General features: G+C 43.6%; 1 long non-coding RNA gene across 1 annotated transcript; it reads left to right on the top strand.

Moving 5' to 3' along the window:
- Positions 1 to 320: 320 nt before the first annotated feature.
- LOC138774959 (uncharacterized) lies at positions 321 to 2,819 on the top strand. The gene is made up of 3 exons (XR_011360444.1): positions 321 to 400; positions 1,493 to 1,577; positions 2,635 to 2,819. It is a non-coding gene; the product is annotated as an uncharacterized lncRNA (long non-coding RNA).
- Positions 2,820 to 5,566: the final 2,747 nt, after the last annotated feature.

Genomic DNA, 5,566 nt, shown 5'->3' on the forward strand with positions numbered 1-5,566 from the left:
TGTGCGGTATTAGAACTTAGTTGTATTAAAGTGAATGGCGCTGACTTGTAATATCACTCACAAACTGAGGACAGGTGTGGTTCTATTTTTGGATAAAAATAGATGACTTTTTCTAATCCTGGGTAACCTATTTAAGACACATATGGTTTAATGTTTAGACTTTACATTCTCTACCTGAAGAGTTTTTTCCCCAGCATAATATGGACGTCTAAAGCTGAATTTAATGTGTTTCTAACGCACAATTGTTTTTAATGGTTTAAAGAGCCTGTAGAACACAACCAGACAAGAGAGACTCTGCAGACTGTACAAAATATCTCAGGAATGCTGTCCCCGAAGGCACCGGCAGCCTCGTCATCCACTCCGGCACTGCACTTGATGTATCTAAGAAATCAGCTGCCAGGTAGAAAATAAAAAATCAGGCTGTCGTACTTATGTAGTCATGGTGAAAATTACACTGGTATAAATTTAGTTTTACATTTAGTTTATCTGCCAATTATTTTCATTCTACACGTAAAATCATGAAAACAAATGTACACACTACTGATATTTGCCACAGTGTGTGTATGAGATGTTGCGTACACTTAGCGAAGAAGAGACAGACACATAACCCTGCTCAACAGTAATGCATATACACATGAGCAACTTCAGTAGAAAAGGTGATTTATACACAATGGATAATCTGAACCTGCTAATGTCTTGAAATTGGCTGATTATCTACTATATATGGGGGTTTCCCAACTCTGCCAGATATTAAGTTAAAGAAGTATTCTGCATATTATATGTCTGTGTGTCCTATTCTTTGCTATCACAGGAGGTAATCTGCTACCAGAGAAGTCTGGCAGTAACCTATTATCGTTTGCCTGAAAAATCATGCACGCTGGGTCAACCCTTTGCAGATTTGCACATTTACAGAGGAGTCAGGAGGAACAGCTGTTTCTAAGGCCAGATTCACACATGGAGAGAACTAGTACACAGGAACCGGTCATATAATAGATGCAGTCTAATCTGCAGGCATCATGTTATAGAGCAGAAGGAGCTGTGCAGATTCATCTATGGTTCCAGGATAACATGTTAATAATCATGGAAATCTCTGCTCATTCTGGGCTGAGTAGTCATGTGGGAGGTCCTACTCCATTCATTGAATGTGGTCATACACTGAGGCTAAGTTCAAATAAGCATAATACAATTGTCTGCATGTATTACAGTCACTAGGCACAGTCTGATCAGGGGTCTAATGACCTGAACAGACAGCATGCTGTTCTACAATGATGTTAGTTCAAGTCAATAGATCTGGAGTTGGATCAGGACTTAAGCAACAATGTGGGCACAAAACCACCCCTGTATTATGCTCATGTGAATCCGACGACATTGTCCGACCACTTTATCTATTTTTCACCACCATTTTGTGTTTATTTAAAGTCTGACTCTTGATTTTGTTCTTTTAGGTTTATGCATAGAAAGATGATTTAAACCTGTTTTTTTTTTTTTTTAGGTTATCTGTAGAACAGTTTCCAAAACCTCTTCAACCACTTCCACCTAACATTCCTGTTTGGGCACGCCGACTTAGGAGTTGTGAGGTAAGCTAGCTTTGCCAAGATTGCAGCAAGACATATAAAGGGCATTCCAATCTCAGCCTATCGTCCCCTATCTATTGAATAGGAGATACCAAGCTTATCACTGGAAGTCTGATCGTGAAGAACCCCACCTATTCCGAGAACAGGGACGCAATTGTCCCCAAAATAAATGGAGCACTAACTGTTTACAGGATCCGTGATTGTTGGACTCCAAGTGATTAGCTTGTTATTCCCTATCCAATGGATGGGGTAAGAAGCTGAGAAGGGAATACTTCTTTAAAGGGATAGTCCAGGGAATTTTTTTTTTATTTTTTTTTTTTTTTATAAAAAGTTTTTGGTATAAAAAAGTTATATATATTTGTAATTTACTTGTATTTACAAGTCTTTCAGTACTTATCAGCTGCCATATGTCGTCCAGGAAGGGATGTATTTTTTCCAGTCTGACACAGTTCTCTCTGCTGCCACCTCTGTCCGTGAAAGAAACTTTTCAAAGCAGGAGCAAACTTCCACAGAAAAACTTTCCTGCTTTGGACAGTTAGGGGATTTGCACACTAAGGAATCCCGAAGGAACACCCGCAGCGGATTCTGCAGATTGCACCCGCCACGGATTCTGCAGCTCACACTCGTTCGTGGCCGCTGGTAGCTGCACGCATCTCCGCTGGTCCCATAGGCTTCATTCTATTGTTTGCCAGATTCCGCCATCCGCCCAAAGAATGAGCAGGTTCATTCTTTGTGCAGATGGTAGACTCTGGCAAACTATAGAATGAAGCTTATGGGAACAGCAGAGATGCGCGCGCCAGCGAGCGGGGATTAGCTGCAGAATCCGCGCAGGGTGATCCGCCGGGAATCTGTAGTGTGCACGTACCCTTTCTGTCAAATCTGTATAACTTTCGGACACGAGTTCATTTGAAAAAATAATAAAATTTGTAGCTTTATGTATTTCACTGAAAAATCAGACCCTTTTTAAAAATGTGTCTGATAGTTACAGCTCCTTCACAAGAATGACTCGTCAGATTATTGAACTTGACCTTATATTCTCCATTGATGTTCCATCTTTCAGAAAATTGGAGATTCTTATCGTGGTTACTGTTTGAGTGAGGCTGAACTGATGAATATTTTAGGTCTTCACAAGCAACACACAATGAGTGTATGGGGGACCAGACAATCTCCAAGCCCAGCCAAACCTGCCACCCGGCTTATGTGGAAGTCACAGTATGTCCCTTATGATGGCATCCCCTTTATTAATGCAGGTACACAATGTATATCTGTATATCTTTAACTGTGGTTGAACAAATCCCCGTCTTTAGGCCACACTCACACATCCGTAGGACCAGTGTTTTTTAATCGCCCCATTCGTGCATCCCTACATGTGCACAGGGCTGAGATCTGTGCCACAAAAAAACCCCCCAAAAAACTACATGTTGTAGTGTGGACCGGGATTTGTCGCACAGATCTCTATCTCAATATACTGCCAATGTAGTACTGTTTGAAGCCCGGAGCACTGCTTATGCACATTCATAGTGGAGTCATCCGCCCTGGGCTGCACTATAGATGCGTGAATGTGGCCTTCGAGTAGAAATTATAATTTGGTATTTGTGACTAAACAGTAATTAAAGCGCAACTATAAAATATTTTTACAATTTAGTTTTAGTTAGTTTAGGCCATTATAAGAATATTTGCAATTTAGATCATTTACCTAAATTGAACCGTTTTTTAAATATATGAAGCGGAATGTCCCCTTAGCTGTGTGTTTTCCTCTCTATTACTTGTGCAAAACTGTCCCAGCCTCCTGAAAATCCGTCCATTGCCTAAGTGGCAGTTAGGTACGGGCTCTCAGCAAGTCACATGACAGGCAGTGAGGAGGTGAGAGGTACGCTCTGCCTGCTATGTGCTCGGGGATGATTCACACATCGGGCACATAGCAAGAAGTCATTCAGATATAAATGCATGCCTGGAGAGGACAGGACCCCCCCTCCCCCAACCCCTGGAGGCATCATCCCTCTCCTGTCTCCTGATCACCCTGCTGCCACTGCTGGAGCTCCGTGATTGTTACTAAGCCTATGGTAAGCAGGAGACCCCAGCACTCTCCCTGCCATGTGCTTCATGACAGCTCAAACACAGGAGAACTTCAGAGGTCACTCCTCCCTTGCTTCCTCTCATCCTGCACTGGACGGCAGCCCCCTCCGCAGCTCAGGCACGTCTCCGGTATCTTTGATTGTTATGTCCCCTCCCCCGATTCCTGCACTTTCTTCCTATGTGATCTGGTATCTGTATACATAGAAAGAGCAGCACTCCGGTCCCCTCCCCCTCCCTCCTCCGTTCAGGCTGACACCCTTTCAGTGCTGGTGCTCTCCTCAGTCCTGTAGTAAGCAGGAGAGCAACGCTGTCCTCCTGCTATGTGTTCCTGTCAGACATCGGAGTAAATAAGAGGGAAGAGTACTGTGGTCCCCCAGCCCCCACTCCCCTTCAGTGTCCCACACCTTACTGTTATGCAGCCCTGTATCTAATCACATCGTGTGTGATACTGTATGCTGGGGCTGTATCTAATCTTATATTGTGATACTGTATGCTGGGGCTCTATCTGACCCTGCTATGTGTGATACATCTGCTAAGGTGCTGGTCAGTGAATGGAGGGACCCAGCCAGAGAGATGAGGGATAGGCCACGCCCACTATCTCTCAGCCAGGAGAAAAATTCATTTATTCCTCTGAGCCAAACAACTGGTGATATCTCAGCAAGCGCACAAGCTATCAACGCAGGTTAGGGCTCTTTTTAAAGCGTATCACATGGGCTTTTTATTTGAGAAATTTCATTTTTTTGCTGCTTAAATTAGAGTTACGCTTTAAACATTTAGTTGTCAAAAGTAAAGGTCCTATTACATGGGGTGATTACCTCTTTGTATAATAGAGACAACGGTGAGCGGACTAGGGAGCAAACAATCGCTCATCAGATGATTGTTGTCTTTCAACATGTTTAAAAATATTCTTCAGTCATCCGCACATCTCTCCATGTAGTAGTAGATGCACAGCCAGCAGCTGCTTAAAGTAAAGGGCTGGGCGAACATAGCTAGACCACACGATTATTGAGCTGTCTAATAAGCTCTGTAACCAACCTTACCCCATTAAGTTCACACATCTATATAATATTTGGCTAGCACTCGTGCTTTGTAAGACCCATGTGATCCAAATTAGCAGGAAGCACCTGTGTACATAAGGGGAGGATCTCTTAGTATTCTCCCATTCTACCTGCAGAGGAATGGAGAGAGAGGTAAGAGCTTGTTCACACTTGTGTTGCTTGGCGTCCACTTTTTCCGCCGGTGGCGCCTGTGGGGTCTGGGGGGGCCTTTTGGGGTCTGGTCCTGTCACAATGGGGTTGCAGGGCCATTCCGTGGCCCCCCTTCTCTGCTTGCGCACGTTTTGCGGGGATTGTGGTCGCTGACCGGCACAGTGATGTTTTTTGGTTAGGGACTCATGTGTATTAGAAGACCTGCACGTGGTACATGAGGCAATATGGTTTGGCAAATTATATACTAACTTCTGATGTTGGTTTTAAATGTAGCTGAATAAGCTTTCGTGTCAGCCATGGGTGCGATGTGCAGCCATTTCTGTCTTTTTGGCTTGTGCATATAATATTTGGCTGTTGTAGGGTGTGTGGCAGGGAAACTCTGCTTACTGGGCGCACAGCTAAAGGCTAATGGGTCCTGATTCAATGGTTAATTTTGGGAGTCCCCCACATGAACAATGATGCCACTATGACACCTTAAAGGTGTTCTGAATCACAACCTTGTTATTGTCTTTAAAGAAAGAATCTGCCATACTAACCTTCCCATGCCCATGTACCCTGCAGGTTATCACTTGCCTCAGCAGTAGATAGCATGAGACTAAGAACCAGTGATTGGCTGCAGATTTTCCTGACGTGTGAAGGAGGAATAAAGAGAACCTATCATGTTGAAAATGAGCCCAATCTGCAGGAATCATTTTATAGATCAGGAAT

The sequence above is a fragment of the Dendropsophus ebraccatus genome, unplaced genomic scaffold (assembly GCF_027789765.1).
Source record: "Dendropsophus ebraccatus isolate aDenEbr1 unplaced genomic scaffold, aDenEbr1.pat pat_scaffold_1152_ctg1, whole genome shotgun sequence".
In the NCBI taxonomy this organism is placed as follows: Eukaryota; Metazoa; Chordata; class Amphibia; order Anura; family Hylidae; genus Dendropsophus; species Dendropsophus ebraccatus.